Source organism: Bombina bombina, chromosome 1 (assembly GCF_027579735.1).
Source record: "Bombina bombina isolate aBomBom1 chromosome 1, aBomBom1.pri, whole genome shotgun sequence".
Taxonomy (NCBI): domain Eukaryota; kingdom Metazoa; phylum Chordata; class Amphibia; order Anura; family Bombinatoridae; genus Bombina; species Bombina bombina.
In genome coordinates, this window is record NC_069499.1 from 277,142,039 (window position 1) to 277,166,108 (window position 24,070).

General features: G+C 39.2%; 1 protein-coding gene across 3 annotated transcripts in view; it reads right to left on the reverse strand.

Moving 5' to 3' along the window:
• Positions 1 to 3,944: 3,944 nt before the first annotated feature.
• The window catches only part of SLC35F5 (solute carrier family 35 member F5), a 286,304-nt gene continuing 266,178 nt past the window's right edge, over positions 3,945 to 24,070 (reverse strand). For all 3 annotated transcript variants that reach the window (XM_053698004.1, XM_053698002.1, XM_053698003.1), the window contains one exon: positions 3,945 to 5,728. The gene's annotated coding sequence lies outside the window, so the exon portion shown is untranslated. The remainder of the gene's footprint in view (positions 5,729 to 24,070) is intronic.

Consider the following 24,070-nt stretch of genomic DNA (forward strand, 5'->3'; position numbering starts at 1 on the left):
TATTCTCAGAGAGGAAAAAAGTGTAATCATTATTTTACACCTTCTAGTAAGATATGTATTTCCTTATTAGCAAAGCAAAAAATCTCTGTTGCTTCTCTTTACTGACAAAAGTGTAATACAATTTGGATTCAAGATTGTTTTATGGTGATTGAAATATATCAACACAAAAAATATTTAAATTGGAAACAGCCTTTTTGAAAGATAATTATTCTACAGAAGGTTATTTCAGGCCAAACATTGAAAGCACTTTTATAATTTCACCTTTTCTTTAACATAGAGCAGATTTAACTAGTATAAAATAAGAATAACCATAAGGGTAGAAATCATATATATTCTTCTACACTACCATAACAATTATTCTATACTTTAATTTCCTAACACAAATAATTAAATATAAAAGTGCTTTCCCTTTTCATGAAGAAATTGTGTGGAGTCAGGTAGAAACAATGCCCTATTGAACTGTCATCAAACTTTTTTTTTTTTTTTAAAAAATAACAATTTATGTAAGAACTTACCTGATAAATGTCTTTCTTTCGTGGTGGCAAGAGTCCACTTGTTACTGATGGGATATACATTTCTACCAGGAGGAGGCAAAGTTTACCAACCCTCAAAAGCTCACACACCTCACTAATACCTCAGTTTAACGTATAGCCAAGAGGTGAGGTGTTTAAGGAGTAAAAGCATACAAAAAGAGGAGCAGGAAAAAAGATGTGCCTATTAAAAATAACCCCAAAAAAAAGAAAAAAATAGGGTGGGCCTAGTCGACTCGTGCCACTATGAAAGAAATTAATTTATCTGGTAAATTCTTACATAAATTATGTTTTCTTTGTTACTGATGGGATATAGTACCCAAGACATGGAAGTCCACGAGTAACAAAAATAAAGGGAGGGATAAAATAAAAACAGCTATTTTTGCTGAGAATTTAAATCCAAAAGTAATAGAGTCCTTTTTAAAAATCTCAAAAAAACAAATCATAGGCACTAGAATCAAACTGAGACAGCTGCCTGAGGAACCTTTCTACCAAAAGCTGCTTCTGAAGAAGCAAAAACATCAAAATGATAGAATTTAGTAAAGGTATGTAAGGAATACCAAGTGGCCGCTTTGCAATTTTGATCAACTGAATTCTTGAAAGCCCAAGATGTGGCGACTGATCTTATAGAATGAGCTGTAATTCTCTGAGGCAGGGAATGGCCCGCCTCCAAATAAGCTTTGTGAATTAAAAGTTTTAACCAAGATGCTAATGAAACTGCAGATACTTTCTGACCTTTTCTAAACAGAGTAGACGTCTGTCCGAAACCCTTAGTAGCGTCTAAATAATATTTCAGAGCTCTTACTACATACAAAGAGTGTAAAGATCTTTCAAGAGTAGATTTAGGATTAGGACGCAAAGAAGGAACAATAATATCCCTAATAATGTTGTTAGAATTCAAAAATTTGAAAGAAGTCCTCAAAACAGCTTTATCTTGATGGGAAATCAGATAAGGAGACAAGAGAGAGCAGTCAATTCAGAAACTCTTCTAGCAGAAGAGATAGCCAAGAGAAACAACACTTTCCAAGAAATAGTTTAATGTCCAAAGAATGCATAAGCTCAAAAAGAGGAGCCTGTAGTATCTTTAATACCAGATTTAGACTCCAAGGAAAGTTTATATGTTAGTCTACACAATAAGTTACGACATGTTTCTCAAACCTAAGCTGTAAAATATAAGGAGTACTAAACACCTGACTCAGGGCAAATACATTAACATATACAGAACAACTTTAATTAAAAAGTGCCCAATTCATAGCTGAGAGTGTCTCTAAAAAGTTAAAAATTATACTTACCGTTTAATACACCCATCCACATAGAGCAGACAGCCAAACCAGTACTGAAACATATCAGCAGAGGTAATGGTAAAGGAGTATAACGTTGATCTGTAAAGGGGGGCAGAGGATTATTCCCTACAACTTAATTTACAGAGAGCCTGTATGCAAAGATTTCTCAGAGGTGAAAATATGGTGTCATCACAGTACTCCCTTAACTTCCCTCAGACAAACAAACACTGTACACAGAGACAAACTGGGCTTCAATATACTTAAAAGTGCCTTTCACAGAAGAAATAAAACACATCATACTTCACCACCTCCTAAGGAGGCAAAGTTTTTAAACTGAGGTATGAGTGAGCTGGCCGGGTATTTATAGGCTTTTGAGGTTTGGGAAACTTTGCCTCCTCCTGGTAGGAATGTATATACCATCAGTAACAAGCTTGTGGACTCTCGCCACCTATATAAAAGAAATATGCTTACTTGATAAATTTCTTTCTTTCATGGTGGTGAGAGTCCATTATCCACTATGCATGGGATTCATTCCTGGTCACTAGGAGGTGAAGTTTCCAAGAGCATTTCATCCCTCCCACCTTACTGGTATGCCAGTCATACATATACCCAAGCAATGAGAGAATAGAAATAAAGAGGAAGGAAAGGAAAAAGCAGGGAACATAGGTGTTGTGCCGGTAGGAAAAAAACTTTGTGTATAACAGTGTTAATAAAAGAAAAGTGCTGAAAATAATGTAGAATGTTAACCAGAATTTGGAGTGCATAACAATAGCACAAATCAGCTTTTCAGACTGCGTAGGAGAAAATAAAGTAGCGCCCTGAAAAAAATATATATTGAGATAGTATTCAGGGAAGCGTGCATAATATAAGAAACCCAGAGCATGCTATAATAAAAGGCCACTTGCTCACAAGCGTTATAAAAAAGAATGTATCATACAGCGGGGAGGCGGTAAGGAACATAAAGCCTGCATAGTAAGCAAAGTGACAGAAAAGTGTGTTCACAGACAAAAAAAAACAGTAATCTCAATTGCCCTACAGTCTACAGATTAACACATAGACATAGTAATGAGACAGTCTAGTGATAGAAATAATGCCTTCTAATTGTAATTCCCCTGGCTATGATATACCATGAGCCATGTATCTGCTAATAACCTATGGGTTATGAGGGAGCCAGTGTAACATGATATACTTACTTGTCTAGCATCCCATCCACTGTACTTACTGCTGCAGGGAATACTGCCTCCAGTGGTAGCCCATCCAGTGCTGGGCACATTACAGCAGAGGATACTAATGAAGGAGTACCAATAGGAGGAGGAGAGGGACCTATCCCCACGACACCTGTGGCATCATAGGTGTCCTGTCAATTTTGCTTCCATCTCAGTGCACATGCGCACACTTATGTCACTTCATTCCACATATGTTGTAAAGTATGTGTTGAATGCGGAAACGTATGTGCGCTCATGTGTACTGAGAGGGGTAGCAAAATTCAACATGTAGATAACAAATATTGATTCTTTGTCTGCACACGCAGTTAATTACTTTAGGGGTAACCTTTCATTGTGATGATATATGAAGCTTACTATTGGAGAAACTTTTTAATTTCATTTACATATCAAGGGTACGTCCGGCACACATGCACAGACAAAGCATTGAAATTTCATAGCTAGCTGTCAAATTTTGCTACCCTATTAGTGCCCATTAGCGCACATACATCACCCCACTCAACGCATACTTTACAACATATGTGGAATGCAGTGACGTAAGTGTGTGCATGCACACTAAGAGGGTAGCAAAATTCGACAGGTAGCAAAAGTCAACAGGAAATAGGGAGTTATTGTGTCACTACCCCATACTCCTGTCTCCCCTCTGTCTCTCAGTAGCTGCTCTCTGAGGGGGGAAATCAGGCCTCAACTTATTCTGTGAACCCCTCTCAATGAAGAATCTTAAGAGCTCCTTAATTCTTCACCCACATCCTATGAGGCACAATTTTAGACTGGAATACCAGTGAGGTGGGGGGATGAAGTGCTTTTGAGAGTTTTAGGAACCTTTTCCTCCTCAGAGTGGCCAGGAGTTGAATCCCATGTGTAATGGATCGTGGACTCTCACTGCCTTATGAAAGAAAAAGCGGCTGTCAAGACTTTTTGCTGGGCTTTATTGTATTCTGTTTTGCAGGGTACTTCACAAAAATGGGACATTTCTGAGTATAATGTAATCCAGCATTTTCTCATCCCAAGTCCCAAGTGTGTTAAGGTAGGAGGCTCAGAAGGCAAGAGGAGTAACTATGAGTGAGGCTATAAAAAATTATTTGTTTTCCATTTACACAATCGTGAATTGTAATGTAAGTGATCTCAAGCAAACTGACATAGTCCAGGGTCATAAAGGTCTAATATTCCCTTCAGATACATACACTAAAACAGTCTAAACACCTTTACAGATACATACTGACTAAGACACATACACTATAAAAATATGTATCACACACTAAACATTCAGCAGACTTACAAACACAGATGTACAAACTGAGAAACATATAGCAAGCAGACAAGCTCAGATAAAAAAAACACACACACAAATCATGGCTCAGATACACACTATACACAAACAGATACAGCAGACTAGATAAGTGCACACAATGACACAGTCATACTGATAAAGGTTAGAGAAGCAGATTGACCTAGGAGACAAAACATCATACAATGGACCAATTAAAATCAAAGGAAAACAGTTTAACAGACCATTCACAAATTTCCAGGTTGCTGGAAATCTCAGAACTTCATGAAGTTTTATAGACACTAATTATTGTTTAACAAATGGCAACTTTGAAAAAAAATAATCTAAAAGGCAACACTGGGAGATATTTTTGTTGAACACAGTAGTAAAACATTTTTTTCACAGTATGAGTCTCACATAAAATGCCTGCTCACATCTGTAGATACATTATTCTATATATTCCATATTCCACAAATATAGCTCTCATGGTAAACATTAAATTGTAAAATTGTTACAAATCTGCTTGTGATACTGCAAATAATAGCAGCACAAATAATAATAAAAAAAAAAGATTGCCCAGAAATTATATTGCGTATTGCAGTTTCCCTTACCATGTGGCAATAATTCACTGCTTGTGATTATCTCTGGCTACACTCAGCCTCTGACAGATGTTGGAGACCGTCTTGATGATTACCTATCCCACTGTGGCGGTCAATTGTCACTGTCTAACCACCTGTATTAACCACAGTTCCACATGCTTGTACCAATTTAACTGCCCACCTGCATGTGCTTCCTAAATATCATTGCCCTTTAGACTGTGCCTGACAGACCTGCACACCATTTTGTATTTTTACTGCCCTGCTATATTTGGGGTCTTACTCTTGTGAAATATAACTAATCTGCTTTTTCTTTGCACATATTGTATATGATTGCTACTCACACATTCCCAACACCCAGAGAATAAAAAAAATCAAATCACCATATGGTATAAATCTCTGAAACGTAAATGCAATCACATGTAATTTCATTTCATGTTTCTAGTGCAGCTACACTTTCTACAGCACATAGGCAACAAGGTGGTCTATGTGCGTTGTGTACCAAATTTAACTTTAAGATCCTTGTCTTAACTCATTAACCAACAAAATTATTGACATCAACTGACATTTTTACAATTTTCCCAGCAAACATTTATCTATAAAACAAGATATAAGTTAAAGCAGCTTCATCTGATTTTTTTTCCCATTTGGAGCAGAGTAGACATGTTTTTATAAGGCAGGTGTGTACTGTCCAATAAGTCCTCATGTCACTGTTTGATGAGCCCGTATGTCAGGCGTCCAGTAAGCCCAAGTATAAAAGCAGCAAATGGGCTTCAAGGAGGAGATAACCATTTTGCTCCTCTAAGATTGTCACTTTCCCAGGGAGTAGCTGGAAGATAATGTAAAATATATTAGCAGGAACCAATCAGTATTTGTATTTACACAAATATTTTATTTTATATATATATATATATATATATATATATATATATACACACACACACATATATATATATATATATATATATATATATATATATATATACACACACACACACACATTAAAGGACATGATACCTAAATGTTGAAGCACATGAAACTGATGCAGCATAGCTGTAAAAAGCTGACTAGAAAATATCACTAACATCTCTATGTAAAAAAGGAAGATATTTTACCTCAAATTTCCTAAGTATTCACACCCCACTGTAAAGAGACTTTAACTAGCCAGTCAGGAGGCTAGTCCTAGGACAAGCTAGGAAGTGTGCATCTGTCATGTGCATGCCCAGCCATGTTATCAGGGCCGCCACTAGAAATTTGGGGGCCCCTGACTCAACCATTGATCAGGCCCCCCCCCCCCTCCTTTGACATGTGCAATTTTTGACCAAGTGACTAAAATGTATATGCACTTTATTCTTAATTGTCTATATAAACTTGGAAATGTTGTAAAGGTAGTAACATACACACACACAGACACACTCATACACTGAAACACACAAACACACTCACACATAAGGATTCACATATCGACACTCTAGCAGACATGCAAAGAAACACACTCAGACACAGAAACCCAAACAGACACTTAGCACTTGTTTACATTGACCTGACAAGTAATGAGGTAAACTACAGTTTTGTAAAAAAAAAGGAGATTTAGAAAACAAAATATGGAGTTCTGATTATCTTTTTGTAAAGGAAGATGACAACTAAATTATGACAACAGCATGCAGTGGCTGAAAGGAAGGGCCCTGAACTGCCTAAACAATAATTTAAAGGTTAAATGGTGGAGTGGTTACTTCCAGAAAGGTCTTGTTAGTCTCAAAGTCTGTAGAAAGATGTGAATAATTAGTAGTAAGGTCAAAATGTCATAAAAACAGAATTTATGTTTACCTGATAAATTTCTTTCTCCAACGGTGTGTCCGGTCCACGGCGTCATCCTTACTTGTGGGATATTCTCTTCCCCAACAGGAAATGGCAAAGAGCCCAGCAAAGCTGGTCACATGATCCCTCCTAGGCTCCGCCTACCCCAGTCATTCGACCGACGTTAAGGAGGAATAATAGCATAGGAGAAACCATATGGTACCGTGGTGACTGTAGTTAAAGAAAATAAATTATCAGACCTGATTAAAAAACCAGGGCGGGCCGTGGACCGGACACACCGTTGGAGAAAGAAATTTATCAGGTAAACATAAATTCTGTTTTCTCCAACATAGGTGTGTCCGGTCCACGGCGTCATCCTTACTTGTGGGAACCAATACCAAAGCTTTAGGACACGGATGAAGGGAGGGAGCAAATCAGGTCACCTAAATGGAAGGCACCACGGCTTGCAAAACCTTTCTCCCAAAAATAGCCTCAGAAGAAGCAAAAGTATCAAACTTGTAAAATTTGGTAAAAGTGTGCAGTGAAGACCAAGTCGCTGCCCTACATATCTGATCAACAGAAGCCTCGTTCTTGAAGGCCCATGTGGAAGCCACAGCCCTAGTGGAATGAGCCGTGATTCTTTCGGGAGGCTGCCGTCCGGCAGTCTCGTAAGCCAATCTGATGATGCTTTTAATCCAAAAAGAGAGAGAGGTAGAAGTTGCTTTTTGACCTCTCCTTTTACCTGAATAAACAACAAACAGGGAAGATGTTTGTCTAAAATCCTTTGTAGCATCTAAATAGAATTTTAGAGCGCGAACAACATCCAAATTGTGCAACAAGCGTTCCTTCTTTGAAACTGGTTTCGGACACAGAGAAGGTACGATAATCTCCTGGTTAATGTTTTTGTTAGAAACAACTTTTGGAAGAAAACCAGGTTTAGTACGTAAAACCACCTTATCTGCATGGAACACCAGATAAGGAGGAGAACACTGCAGAGCAGATAATTCTGAAACTCTTCTAGCAGAAGAAATTGCAACTAAAAACAAAACTTTCCAAGATAATAACTTAATATCAACGGAATGTAAGGGTTCAAACGGAACCCCCTGAAGAACTGAAAGAACTAGATTGAGACTCCAAGGAGGAGTCAAAGGTTTGTAAACAGGCTTGATTCTAACCAGAGCCTGAACAAAGGCTTGAACATCTGGCACAGCTGCCAGTTTTTTGTGAAGTAACACCGACAAGGCAGAAATCTGTCCCTTCAGGGAACTTGCCGATAATCCTTTTTCCAATCCTTCTTGAAGGAAGGATAGAATCCTAGGAATCTTAACCTTGTCCCAAGGGAATCCTTTAGATTCACACCAACAGATATATTTTTTCCAAATTTTGTGGTAAATCTTTCTAGTTACAGGCTTTCTGGCCTGAACAAGAGTATCGATAACAGAATCTGAGAAACCTCGCTTCGATAAAATCAAGCGTTCAATCTCCAAGCAGTCAGCTGGAGTGAAACCAGATTCGGATGTTCGAACGGACCCTGAACAAGAAGGTCTCGTCTCAAAGGTAGCTTCCAAGGTGGAGCCGATGACATATTCACCAGATCTGCATACCAAGTCCTGCGTGGCCACGCAGGAGCTATCAAGATCACCGACGCCCTCTCCTGATTGATCCTGGCTACCAGCCTGGGGATGAGAGGAAACGGCGGGAACACATAAGCTAGTTTGAAGGTCCAAGGTGCTACTAGTGCATCCACTAGAGCCGCCTTGGGATCCCTGGATCTGGACCCGTAGCAAGGAACTTTGAAGTTCTGACGAGAGGCCATCAGATCCATGTCTGGAATGCCCCAAAGTTGAGTGACTTGGGCAAAGATTTCCGGATGGAGTTCCCACTCCCCCGGATGCAATGTCTGACGACTCAGAAAATCCGCTTCCCAATTTTCCACTCCCGGGATGTGGATAGCAGACAGGTGGCAGGAGTGAGACTCCGCCCATAGAATAATCTTGGTCACTTCTTCCATCGCTAGGGAACTCCTTGTTCCCCCCTGATGGTTGATGTACGCAACAGTCGTCATGTTGTCTGATTGAAACCGTATGAACTTGGTCCTCGCTAGCTGAGGCCAAGCCTTGAGAGCATTGAATATCGCTCTCAGTTCCAGAATATTTATCGGTAGAAGAGATTCTACCCGAGACCAAAGACCCTGAGCTTTCAGGGATCCCCAGACCGCGCCCCAGCCCATCAGACTGGCGTCGGTCGTGACAATGACCCACTCTGGTCTGTGGAATGTCATCCCTCGTGACAGGTTGTCCAGGGACAGCCACCAACGGAGTGAGTCTCTGGTCCTCTGATTTACTTGTATCTTTGGAGACAAGTCTGTATAGTCCCCATTCCACTGACTGAGCATGCACAGTTGTAATGGTCTTAGATGAATGCGCGCAAAAGGAACTATGTCCATTGTCGCTACCATCAACCCGATCACTTCCATGCACTGAGCTACGGAAGGAAGAGGAACGGAATGAAGTATTCGACAAGAGTCCAGAAGCTTTGTCTTTCTGGCCTCTGTTAGAAAAATCCTCATTTCTGAGGAGTCTATAATTGTTCCCAAGAAGGGAACCCTTGTTGACGGGGATAGAGAACTCTTTTCCACGTTCACTTTCCAGCCGTGCGATCTGAGAAAGGCCAGGACGATGTCCGTGTGAGCCTTTGCTCGAGGGAGGGACGACGCTTGAATCAGAATGTCGTCCAGGTAAGGTACAACTGCAATGCCCCTTGGTCTTAGCACAGCTAGAAGGGACCCTAGTACCTTTGTGAAAATCCTTGGAGCAGTGGCTAATCCGAAAGGAAGCGCCACGAACTGGTAATGTTTGTCCAGGAATGCAAACCTTAGGAACCGATGATGTTCCTTGTGGATAGGAATATGTAGATACGCATCCTTTAAATCCACCGTGGTCATGAATTGACCTTCCTGGATGGAAGGAAGGATAGTTCGAATGGTTTCCATCTTGAAAGATGGGACCTTGAGAAATTTGTTTAAGATCTTGAGATCTAGGATTGGTCTGAACGTTCCCTCTTTTTTGGGAACTATGAACAGATTGGAGTAGAACCCCATCCCTTGTTCTCTCAATGGAACAGGATGAATCACTCCCATTTTTAACAGGTCTTCTACACAATGTAAGAACGCCTGTCTTTTTATGTGGTCTGAAGACAACTGAGACCTGTGGAACCTTCCCCTTGGGGGAAGTCCCTTGAATTCCAGAAGATAACCCTGGGAGACTATTTCTAGCGCCCAAGGATCCAGAACATCTCTTGCCCAAGCCTGAGCGAAGAGAGAGAGTCTGCCCCCCACCAGATCCGGTCCCGGATCGGGGGCCGATATTTCATGCTGTCTTGGTAGCAGTGGCAGGTTTCTTTGCCTGCTTTCCCTTGTTCCAGCCTTGCATTGGTCTCCAAGCTGGCTTGGCCTGAGAAGTATTACCCTCTTGCTTAGAGGACGTAGCACCTTGGGCTGGTCCGTTTTTACGAAAGGGACGAAAATTAGGTCTATTTTTTGCCTTGAAAGGCCGATCCTGAGGAAGGGCATGGCCCTTACCCCCAGTGATATCAGAGATAATCTCTTTCAAGTCAGGACCAAACAGCGTTTTCCCCTTGAAAGGAATGTTTAGTAGCTTGTTCTTGGAAGACGCATCAGCCGACCAAGATTTCAACCAAAGCGCTCTGCGCGCCACAATAGCAAACCCAGAATTCTTAGCCGCTAACTTAGCCAATTGCAAAGAGGCGTCTAGAGTGAAAGAATTAGCCAATTTGAGAGCATTGACTCTGTCCATAATCTCCTCATAAGGAGGAGAGTCACTATCGAGCACCTTAATCAGTTCATCAAACCAGAAATATGCGGCTGTAGTGACAGGGACAATGCATGAAATGGGTTGTAGAAGGTAACCCTGCTGAACAAACATCTTTTTAAGCAAACCTTCTAATTTTTTATCCATAGGATCTTTGAAAGCACAACTATCCTCTATGGGAATAGTGGTGCGTTTGTTTAAAGTAGAAACCGCTCCCTCGACCTTGGGGACTGACTGCCATAAGTCCTTTCTGGGGTCGACCATAGGAAACAATTTTTTAAATATGGGGGGAGGGACGAAAGGAATACCGGGCCTTTCCCATTCTTTATTAACAATGTCCGCCACCCGCTTGGGTATAGGAAAAGCTTCTGGGAGCCCCGGCACCTCTAGGAACTTGTCCATTTTACATAGTTTCTCTGGGATGACCAAATTTTCACAATCATCCAGAGTGGATAATACCTCCTTAAGCAAAATGCGGAGATGTTCCAATTTAAATTTAAAAGTAATCACATCAGATTCAGCCTGCTGAGAAATGTTCCCTAAATCAGTAATTTCTCCCTCAGACAAAACCTCCCTGGCTCCCTCAGATTGGGTTAGGGGCCCTTCAGAGATATTAATATCAGCGTCGTCATGCTCTTCAGTAACTAAAACAGAGCATCCACGCTTACGCTGACAAGGGTTCATTTTGGCTAAAATGTTTTTGACAGAATTATCCATTACAGCCGTTAATTGTTGCATAGTAAGGAGTATTGGCGCGCTAGATGTACTAGGGGCCTCCTGAGTGGGCAAGACTCGTGTAGACGAAGGAGGGAATGATGCAGTACCATGCTTACTCCCCTCACTTGAGGAATCATCTTGGGCATCATTGTCATTATCACATAAATCACATTTATTTAAATGAATAGGAATTCTGGCTTCCCCACATTCAGAACACAGTCTATCTGGTAGTTCAGACATGTTAAACAGGCATAAACTTGATAAGAAAGTACAAAAAACGTTTTGAAATAAAACCGTTACTGTCACTTTAAATTTTAAACTGAACACACTTTATTACTGCAATTGCGAAAAAACATGAAGGAATTGTTCAAAATTCACCAAACTTTCACCACAGTGTCTTAAAGCCTTGAAAATATTGCACACCAATTTTGGAAGCTTTAACCCTTAAAATAACGGAACCGGAGCCGTTTTAAGCTTTAACCCCTTTACAGTCCCTGGTATCTGCTTTGCTGAGACCCAACCAAACCCAAGGGGAATACGATACCAAATGATGCCTTCAGAAGTCTTTTATCAGTATCAGAGCTCCTCTCACATGCGACTGCATGCCATGCCTCTCAAAAACAAGTGCGCAACACCGGCGCGAAAATGAGACTCTGCCTATGCTTTGGGAAAGCCCCTAAAGAATAAGGTGTCTAAAACAGTGCCTGCCGATATAATTATATCAAAATACCCAGAATAAATGATTCCTCAAGGCTAAATAAGTGTTAATATCAATCGATTTAGCCCAAAAAATGTCTACAGTCTAAATAAGCCCTTGTGAAGCCCTTATTTACAATCGTAATAAACATGGCTTACCGGATCCCATAGGGAAAATGACAGCTTCCAGCATTACATCGTCTTGTTAGAATGTGTCATACCTCAAGCAGCAAAGGACTGCAAACTGTTCCCCCAACTGAAGTTAATGCTCTCAACAGTCCTGTGTGGAACAGCCATGGATTTTAGTTACGGTTGCTAAAATCATTTTCCTCATACAAACAGAATTCTTCATCTCTTTTCTGTTTCTGAGTAAATAGTACGTACCAGCACTATTTGAAAATAACAAACTCTTGATTGAATAATGAAAAACTACAGTTAAATACTAAAAAACTCTAAGCCATCTCCGTGGAGATGTTGCCTGTACAACGGCAAAGAGAATGACTGGGGTAGGCGGAGCCTAGGAGGGATCATGTGACCAGCTTTGCTGGGCTCTTTGCCATTTCCTGTTGGGGAAGAGAATATCCCACAAGTAAGGATGACGCCGTGGACCGGACACACCTATGTTGGAGAAAAGGAACAGACAATGGACACACACACAAACTCAAACTTGCACATACACCCAAGGAAACACCGACAGAGACAGCCTCAGAAAACACACAAAGACATATACACACATACACACACAGAGACACCCACAGAAAACACACAAAGACATACACACACACACACAGAGACAACCACATGAAAAACATAGAAAGACATACATACACACACCCTCACTGAGACATCCACAGAAAACACAGACATACATACATACATACACACAAACACCCTCACAGAAACACCCATAGAAAAAGCTCAAAGACATATGCACACACCCTCACAGACATTCACAGAAAATGCACAAAGACATACACACGGTAACACCCACCCTCACAGAGAGACCCACAGATAAAAAATACATACACATATAGACACAAACCAAAGCACAAAGACATAAACACATACACCCACAGAAACACTCACAGGAGGAAACATTTATGCACCTTGCATCCCCTAAATCAACAGTGTGTGACATGCATGATAAAAAAAAATGCAGAAATTAAGAGATCACTTTTTAAAGAATCATATTTGTAAATGTGCAAACAAAAATAATTCTGTGAATTCAAAATTGTACATTAATGAGCTGGGTAGATGGCTAGATGAAGAAAAGTACCTTTAAAAGGTTGACATATGTTTGTTTGTTTTTTTCCCCTTTTCCCCAACCAAGAGCACCACTTCAAATATAGTGTACAACTTTTCCCATCTGTCAGCTGTACTTATGGATTTTGAAAATGCTGTACTCTATATGGTCTTGGTGGGACCATAAGCTGAGGTACTCATACCATTAGATCTGGTTAAATGCAGGATTTAGGCTTGTTGGTATGTATTTCAAAACTAAGTCAGCTGTAGTGTAAACTGAACAGTTTTAAGTTAACCTGTCTCATTTCAAACACTGAGCAATCTTAGTCTGAGAGTATAAAATTTTATGCAGATGAAAAAATCTTAGATAAAATGCCTCCTTGCATCTGGAAAGTCCTTGCATAGAGGGGCAGTAAACTGGAATGTAATATATATATAAAGTGCATATATGCCAAAAGGGCATCTACCATTTGTGTATTGAGGAGGAAACATTTCTGCATGGTTTTAAATATAGAATATCTACAGCATTGTCAAATAATCATAAATACACTGATGCTAAAAAAATGTGTTTTTATGGACCCCTAGCCCCACCATACAACTACTACCACACTGAAGTTACAATCCAAAATTGCACAAAGAAATAAAAAAACATTTGCTAAGTAAGTCCTACCTCCTCTTCAAATGAAAGTGATCTGCCGTCTGACTCAGGCACACACTGTACAAAGTGCCAAGTCTGTCTCACACTGAGCATAGTGGTTTAGTGCACACTAAGAAATCCTCTCAAATGCTAATACTTTACTCCTTGTAATAACATTTCCCATGCTCAATTAGCACTCTGCTATAGTACCCACTGGTGGCTGCCAAAAAAAAAAAAAAAAAAAGTTGTTTTTTTTTAGTTCTTGCCTCATTGGGCCCCTGACAGGAGTCACCCCTGTCACCCCCTGATGGCGGCCCTGCATGTTATTATGTTATTTTCCTAGTCAGAAGTTCTAAAATCTCATGAAATCAGTTCTAAACTCTCATGAGATCACAGCAAAGGCAAAGCTTTACCTCAGCACTGCTGATGTTGATTGGCTATTGCTTTTTTTTTTTTCTTTTTAACTTGCAACTGGACAGCAGCTGAAGTATAACAGAGCACTTACTCTGGTGAGCTTAAGAAATACATTTGAGGTATAATATTTTCTTGTCAGCTTTTTACAGTTATGCTGCATCACTTTAAAGGGATTTTAGCATATGAGTATTATTTCCATTTAAATATACACAGACACTCAAAACACATGGACACAGAAAGCATAAATTGTAGGCACAAATACTCAGATAAAATACATGGTAGTGTACATTTATTCCAGATAATTTTACAGTCTCATCTGAGAACACATTTTGTTATACTGCCACAAGTTCAGTCAAAACATATTTTTGTTCATATTTCTGCACTGCAAAATGATCTCCTGCAGATTAACACTTTAAAATAAACAAAACACAATTGCTGCATAAGGAGACGTAATCAGCTAGTCAAGAAACAACCCTATGAAGAAACACCAATTTTTTTTTATAAAACAGAAGAATGGTAAGAAAAGTGAAACAAGTTCAGAGGAAGGTTATGTCCTGGACTTTAAATATGACCAGAAAGCCGTGGCGCCCCAAACTGGCTGGCGTCACTGCTCCATTCTGGTTTGGCGAAGCTAAAAAAAAAAAAACTTTGACCAACAAAAACAGCTAAAGTTGTTTATTCTCAACAATTTTAGATAGGAAAGAGCACAGAGTTGTATAGGTTTGTTTTATCTGCACATGAAGGTGTTAAAGGGATACGATACCCCAAAACATTATTTTCTGATTCAGACAGAGAAAAATGTTTCCAATTTACTTCTATTATCAAATATGCTTCATTCCCATGATATTGTGTGTTGAAGAGATACCTAGGTAGGCATCTGGAGCACTACATGGCAGGAAATAGTGCTGCCCTCTAGTGTTCTTACAAATAGATAATATTCTTGCAGAACTGCTGCCATATAGTGCTCCAGAAATCGGCCAACTCCTAAGCATTCATCCCTGCTTTTCAACAAAAGATTTAACAAGAATGAAGTAAAATTGATAATAGAAGTAAATTAGAAAGTTGTTTAAAATTGTATGCTCAATCTTTATAGTTGGGGTGGTAAACAACTGTCTTAGTAACAAATGCTTGTTTAGGACCCTTTTTCAAAGGTTTATCCCACAGACTATTCTTTTTTCAAAGTTTTATTGAAAGTTTCGATATACATTACAAACATTAAATATCAATGTGTTAAATAAAAAATGACCCTCTCTCTGATTCATAAAGAAGAAATACAGTAATTGCATAAGTATTGTTATGTCAATTATGTTACATTATAATACACCAAGGTACAATCGTCACATAGGTCTTATTATGTTGTCATTCAATTTCATTTGTGTTCCACTTACAAAACATGCTAATGTAAGCGTTTCAGAGAAATGAATTGTAGCAATTACAAGATGGGTTTAGACAAATATTCGTTCCAGATGAAAATAATGTCATAGTAGTTGTCGAGTTTCTTAGATATATAGAAATTAGATTTTTCTCATTTCAACATTTCGGTCACACTTTCCAAATTTGCATGATTGGAGGTAATTGCCGTTTCCAAAATTTGGGAATTTAAAAAAGGGAAAATAAAAAGGATCTCAATCTGCATTTTATAGAGGGTATTTTTTGAACAATAGAACATATGGATCTAATAGATTTCTAACTGGAATCACCTTTTCTATTTCTGCCACTATTTCTCTCCAGTATGGCAAACCCCCCCATATGTGAGTTATACTACCTTCCATTCCGCATCCCCGCCAGCATATTCAGCAGTATGTTGGAAATATTTAAGCTATCCTAAGCGGTCGGGGTATCACCTCGTCAATAGCTTTATGTTAATTTCTAATATACTTATAGAGGAGGTTGATTTGCTCATAGCATTAAAGATTTTAACCCCTTAAGGACCAGCGACGTACCCTGTATGTCGCTGGCCTTTTTTTGGGACTTGATTGTTTTATAGCGCGGTCTTGCCACCAGCGTTGAGACTGCTCTATTCCACAAAGCCTGCTGGAGGGAGTGCATTAATAGCGTGTTCTTGCTAGACTTGTGCTATTATGTCCTGAAAAAACCCTTAACAACCAGTGACATACAGGGTACATTGTGGTCATTAAGGGGTTAAGCCATTCCTTATTTGGCAGTGAAGTGAGTAGCTCATTTTCCCAGTTCTTCACATATGAGGGAAGCTGTTTACAATTTAGCTCTAATAACAATTTGTATGCCATAGAAAGTATTCCCCTAGTAGCTTGAGTAGAAATGCATATGGATTCAAAGTTGGTTAATTTCCTACAAATCTCAGATTTGTCTTTGTGTGTATGTATAAAGTGGTAAAGTTGTGCGCAACTATACTAGTTATCAAACATTAAAATGCGAAACAAAACGGTATCATTCTACGTAGGTTATTTGTTCCCTGCGTGTTTGTACTCAGGCCTAGTGGGAAGAATGAGTCTTCTAGTAGTGGTGATAATGTTGATGGTATAGTTAAAGTGAAAGTAAATCCTAGCGTTTTACAAACGCTAGGATTGACTATTGAAACAAATAAAGGGGACTTTCATTCATGAAGTATAAGATACTTCATGTAGAAAGCTCCTTTATTTGTTATAACCGATCGCCGTTTTAAGCTGCTACAGCAGCCCACGGCTAAAAACATTTTTTGCTAAGAGGTGACGTTTTCACCTCTTAGCCAATAGCCGTGTGGTAAATCCGGCTATTGGCTAAGAGGTGAAAACGTCACCTCTTGGCAAAAAATTTACTTTCACTTTAAGATTGTGTTTGTTTTAGCTAGCAACCCATCCCACTGTTTAAAAGTGTCTTTTGTCAGGTAAGATTGATTAATACATCTACTTAACTGTGTCAGACCATATGGAATGAATTACATTAATAATTTTTCAGTCTATATATAAATTTTGTTCGCAAAACAAATCCTAATTTTTTAAAATTAATTTATTGGAGCACTATTCACTCAAGTTAGTCCATGCTAACACGCATGTTGTTGAAATCCTATGAAGTTCCTAACTCATATCATCATACCAGTCTGCAAGGTCAGGCTCTTATTAATCACAAAGATCACATAGGTGATGTTATCTTTTCACTTCACAATTAATGTCACTTTAATTTCTAATTTATTTATAATTCTGTTATTACCCAACACTCAGTATACATCCGTCTAACTTCTAACAAAGTCAATTGTTGTTCACTAGGGGTCTTCGAAACACCAATACCCTTAGACCCTATAATACAACATGTCACAGTCGCAACTACTCACTGTATAAAAGAATTAACTAACTAAATAAAGTGTATGTAAGTACAGTTAATACTACTTAAATATTCTCCATATGTGACATCTGTGAGCTACTTCCTGTTATTAAGCAATAAGTTTAAAAAATTACATAAACGAACTAAAGTTATACTTCAATAAATCAAAGGTTTGTTTTCCTGCAATCTTATGCCGTCACTAAAGAATTCTTCAATCACTGTTACCTTGGAAACCCATGCTTGGTTACAAAGCGATCACATGCTGTCAAAGAAGAACGTTTCAATCCCAGTTACCATGCCGACGTATCAACACACTCACGATTGGTCATCTAACAATCATGTTATTTCCTTGCAGGACGCTTCAACCAATACCCACTTGTGTCACGTATTAGCTAACAGCAAATCAGGTTTTAGGGAGGGAACTTTTTCATCGAGAATAAGATCCACTGTCAGCCCCGCGTACCCCTCTGAGGAAGCGATAGTGAAACGCGACCGCGTTAGGGGAATCCGTTTTAAATCTTGCTCTCTATTGATAATTGTCTATGATACAAACCTAGTAGCTCTAATTAATCACTACATTCCTGGCACATAGGCAGGGTAGTGAGTAGCGTTCTCTACCATTATTATAACGTTGTGGTATATGTTTATGCTACTCATTTGTAGACAAAAACATAATTTATGTAAGAACTTTCCTGATAAATTCCTTTCTTTCATATTAGCAAGAGTCCATGAGCTAGTGACGTATGGGATATACATTCCTACCAGGAGGGGCAAAGTTTCCCAAACCTCAAAATGCCTACAAATACACCCCTCACCACACCCACAAATCAGTTTAACGAATAGCCAAGAAGTGGGGTGATAAGAAAAAAGTGCGAAAGCATAAAAAATAAGGAATTGGAATAATTGTGCTTTATACAAAAAAAAATCATAACCACCACAAAAAGGGTGGGCCTCATGGACTCTTGCTAATATGAAAGAAAGGAATTTATCAGGTAAGTTCTTACATAAATTATGTTTTCTTTCATGTAATTAGCAAGAGTCCATGAGCTAGTGACGTATGGGATAATGACTACCCAAGATGTGGATCTTTCCACGCAAGAGTCACTAGAGAGGGAGGGATAAAATAAAGACAGCCAATTCCGCTGAAAAATAATGCACACCCAAAATAATTTAAATTTTATAATGAAAAAAAACTGAAAATATAAGCAGAAGATTCAAACTGAAACAGCTGCCTGAAGTACTTTTCTACCAAAAACAGCTTCAGAAGAAGAAAACACATCGAAATGGTAGAATTTAGTAAAAGTATGCAAAGAAGACCAAGTTGCTGCTTTGCAAATCTGATCAACCGAAGCTTCATTCCTAAACGCCCAGGAAGTAGAAACTGACCTAGTAGAATGAGCTGTAATCCTTTGAGGCGGAGTTTTACCCGACTCGACATAAGCATGATGAATTAAAGATTTCAACCAAGATGCCAAAGAAATGGCAGAGGCCTTCTGACCTTTCCTGGAACCGGAAAAGATAACAAATAGACTAGAAGTCTTTCGGAAAGTCTTAGTAGCTTCAACATAATATTTCAAAGCTCTAATTACATCCAAAGAATGCAATGATTTCTCCTTAGAATTCTTAGGATTAGGACATAATGAAGGAACCACAATTTCTCTACTAATGTTGTTGGAATTCACAACCTTAGGTAAAAATTCAAAAGAAGTTTGCAACACCGCCTTATCCTGGTGAAAAAATCAGAAAAGGAGATTCACAAGAAAGAGCAGATAATTCAGAAACTCTTCTGGCAGAAGAGATGGCCAAAAGGAACAAAACTTTCCAAGAAAGTAATTTAATGTCCAATGAATGCATAGGTTCAAACGGAGGAGCTTGAAGAGCCCTCAGAACCAAATTCAAACTCCAAGGAGGAGAAATTGACTTAACAGGTTTTATACGAACCAAAGCTTGTACAAAACAATGAATATCAGGAAGATTAGCAATCTTTCTGTGAAAAAGAACAGAAAGAGCAGAGATTTGTCCTTTCAAGGAACTTGCAGACAAACCTTTATCCAAACCATCCTGAAGAAACTGTAAAATTCTCGGAATTCTAAAAGAATGCCAGGAAAAATGATGAGAAAGACACCAAGAAATATAAGTCTTCCAGACTCTATAATATATCTCCCTAGATACAGATTTACGAGCCTGTAACATAGTATTAATCACAGAGTCAGAGAAACCTCTTTGACTAAGAATCAATCGTTCAATCTCCATACCTTTAAATTTAAGGATTTGAGATCCTGATGGAAATAAGGACCTTGCGACAGAAGGTCTGGTCTTAACGGAATAGTCCACGGTTGGCAAGAAGCCATCCGGACAAGATCCGCATACCAAAACCTGTGAGGCCATGCTGGAGCTACCAGCAGAGCAAACGAGCAATCCTTCAGAATCTTGGAGATCACTCTTGGAAGAAGAACTAGAGACGGAAAGATATAGGCAGGATGATACTTCCAAGGAAGTGACAATGCATCCACTGCTTCCGCTTGAGGATCCCTGGATCTGGACAGATACCTGGGAAGTTTCTTGTTTAGATGAGAGGCCATCAGATCTATTTCTGGAAGTCCCCACATTTGAACAATCTGAAGAAATACCTCTGGGTGAAGAGACCATTCGCCCGGATGCAACGTTTGGCGACTGAGATAATCCGCTTCCCAATTGTCTATGCCTGGGATATGGACCGCAGAAACTAGACAGGAGCTGGATTCCGCCCAAACCAGAATTCGAGATACTTCTTTCATAGCTAGAGGACTGTGAGTCCCTCCTTGATGATTGATGTATGCCACAGATGTGACATTGTCTGTCTGAAAACAAATGAACGATTCTCTCTTTAGAAGAGGCCAAGACTGAAGAGCTCTGAAAATTGCACGGAGTTCCATAATATTGATCGGTAATCTCACCTCCTGAGATTCCCAAACCCCTTGTGCCGTCAGAGACCCCACACAGCTCCCCAACCTGTAAGACTTGCATCTGTTGAAATTACAGTCCAGGTCGGAAGAACAAAAGAAGCACCCTGAACTAAACGATGGTGATCTGTCCACAACGTCAGAGAGTGTCGTACAATCGGTTTTAAAGATACTAATTGAGATATCTTTGTGTAATCCCTGCACCATTGGTTCAGCATACAGAGCTGAAGAGGTCGCATGTGAAAACGAGCAAAGGGGATCGCGTCCGATGCAGCAGTCATAAGACCTAGAATTTCCATGCATAAGGCTACCGAAGGGAATGATTGTGACTGAAGGTTTCGACAAGCTGATATCAATTTTAGACGTCTCTTGTCTGTCAAGAGTCATGGACACTGAATCTATCTGGAAACCCAAAAAGGTTACCCTTGTCTGAGGAATCAATGAACTTTTTAGTAAATTGATCCTCCAACCATGATCTTGAAGAAACAACACAAGTCGATTCGTATGAGATTCTGCTAAATGTGAAGACTGAGCAAGTACCAAGATATCGTCCAAATAAGGAAATACCACAATACCCTGTTCTCTGATTACAGACAGAAGGGAACCGAGAACCTTTGTAAAAATTCTTGGAGCTGTTGCTAGGCCAAACGGCAGAGCCACAAACTGGTAATGCTTGTCTAGGAAAGAGAATCTCAGAAACTGATAGTGATCTGGATGAATCGGAATATGCAGATATGCATCCTGTAAATCTATTGTAGACATATAATGCCCTTGCTGAACAAAAGGCAGGATAGTCCTTACAGTTACCATTTTGAATGTTGGTATCCTTACATAACGATTCAATATTTTTAGATCCAGAACTGGTCTGAAGGAATTCTCCTTCTTTGGTACAATGAAGAGATTTGAATAAAACCCCAGCCCCTGTTCCAGAACTGGAACTGGCATAATTACTCCAGCCAACTCTAGATCTGAAACACATTTCAGAAATGCTTGAGCCTTCGCTGGACTTACTGGGACACGGGAAAGAAAAAATCTCTTTGCAGGAGGTCTTATCTTGAAACCAATTCTGTACCCTTCTGAAACAATGTTCTGAATCCAAAGATTGTGAACGGAATTGATCCAAATTTCTTTGAAAAAACGTAATCTGCCCCCTACCAGCTGAGCTGGAATGAGGGCCGCACCTTCATGTGGACTTAGGAGCTGGCTTTGATTTTCTAAAAGGCTTGGATTTATTCCAGACTGGAGATGGTTTCCAAACTGATACCGCTCCTGAGGATGAAGGATCAGGCTTTTGTTCCTTGTTGTGACGAAAGGAACGAAAACGATTATTAGACCTGAATTTACCTTTAGACTTTTTATCCTGTGGTAAAAAAGTTCCTTTCCCTCCAGTAACAGTTGAGATAATAGAATCCAACTGAGAACCAAATAATTTATTACCCTGGAAAGAAAGGGAAAGCAGAGTAGACTTAGAAGACATATCAGCATTCCAAGTTTTAAGCCATAAAGCTCTTCTAGCTAAAATAGCTAGAGACATATACCTGACATCAACTCTAATGATATCAAAGATGGCATCACAAATAAAATTATTAGCATGTTGAAGCAGAATAATAATGCTATGAGAATTATGATCTGTTACTTGTTGCGCTAAAGTTTCCAACCAAAAAGTTGAAGCTGCAGCAACATCAGCCAATGATATAGCAGGTCTAAGAAGATTACCTGAACACAAATAAGCTTTTCTTAGAAAGGATTCAATTTTCCTATCTAAAGGATCCTTAAAGGAAGTACCATCTGCCGTAGGAATAGTAGTGCGCTTAGCAAGAGTAGAGACCCATCAACCTTAGGGATTTTGTCCCAAAACTCTAATCTGTCAGATGGCACAGGATATAATTGCTTAAAACGTTTAGAAGGAGTAAATGAATTACCCAAATTATTCCATTCCCTGGAAATTACTTCAGAAATAGCACCAGGAACAGGAAAAACTTCTGGAATAACTACAGGAGATTTAAAAACCTTATCTAAACGTTTAGATTTAGTATCAAGAGGACCAGAATCCTCAATTTCTAATGCAATTAGGACTTCTTTAAGTAAAGAACGAATAAATTCCATTTTAAATAAATATGAAGATTTATCAGCATCAACCTCTGAGACAGAATCCTCTGAACCAGAAGAACCACTATCAGAATCAGAATGATGATGTTCATTTAAAAATTAATCTGAACAATGAGAAGTTTTAAAATACTTTTTATGTTTACTAGAAGGAGGAATAACAGACATAGCCTTCTTAATGGATTTAGAAACAAAATCTCTTATGTTATCAGGAACACTCTGAGTATTAGATGTTGACGGAACAGCAACAGGTAATGGAACTTTACTAAAGGAAATATTATCTGCATTAACAAGTTTGTCATGACATTCAATACAAACAATAGCTGGAGGAATAGCTACCAAAAGTTTACAGCAGATACACTTAGCTTTGGTAGCTCCAGCACCAGGCAGCGATTTTCCAGAAGTATCTTCTGACTCAGTTGCAACGTGGGACATCTTGCAATATGTAATAGAAAAAAACAACATATAAAGCAAAATTAATCAAATTCCTTAAATGACAGTTTCAGGAATGGGAAAAAATGCCAGTGAACAAGCTTCTAGCAACCAGAAGCAATAAATAATGAGACTTAAATAATGTGGAGACAAAAGTGACGCCCATATTTTTTTAGCGCCAGATAAGACGCCCACATTATTTGGCGCCTAAATGCTTTTGGCGCCAAAAAATGACGCCACATCCGGAACGCCGACACTTTTGGCGCAAAAGAACGTAAAAAAATGACGCAACTTCCGGCGACACGTATGACGCCGGAAACAGAAAAAAAAATTTGCGCCAAAAAAGTCAGCGCCAAGAATGACGCAATAAAATGAAGCATTTTCAGCCCCCGCGAGCCTAACAGCCCACAGGGAAAAAGTCAAATTTTAAGGTAAGAAAAAAATGATTGATTCAAATGCATTATCCCAAATATGAAACTGACTGTCTGAAATAAGGAATGTTGAACATCCTGAGTCAAGGCAAATAAATGTTTGAATACATATATTTAGAACTTTATAAAAAAGTGCCCAACCATAGCTTAGAGTGTCACAGAAAATAAGACTTACTTACCCCAGGACACTCATCTACATGTTGTAGAAAGCCAAACCAGTACTGAAACGAAAATCAGCAGAGGTAATGGTATATATATAAGAGTATATCGTCGATCTGAAAAGGGAGGTAAGAGATGAATCTCTACGACCGATAACAGAGAACCTATGAAATAGACCCCGTAGAAGGAGATCATTGAATTCAAATAGGCCATACTCTCCTCACATCCCTCTGACATTCACTGCACGCTGAGAGGAAAACCGGGCTCCAACCTGCTGCGGAGCGCATATCAACGTAGAATCTAGCACAAACTTACTTCACCACCTCCATAGGAGGCAAAGTTTGTAAAACTGATTTGTGGGTGTGGTGAGGGGTGTATTTGTAGGCATTTTGAGGTTTGGGAAACTTTGCCCCTCCTGGTAGGAATGTATATCCCATACGTCACTAGCTCATGGACTCTTGCTAATTACATGAAAGAAACTCAATTTGG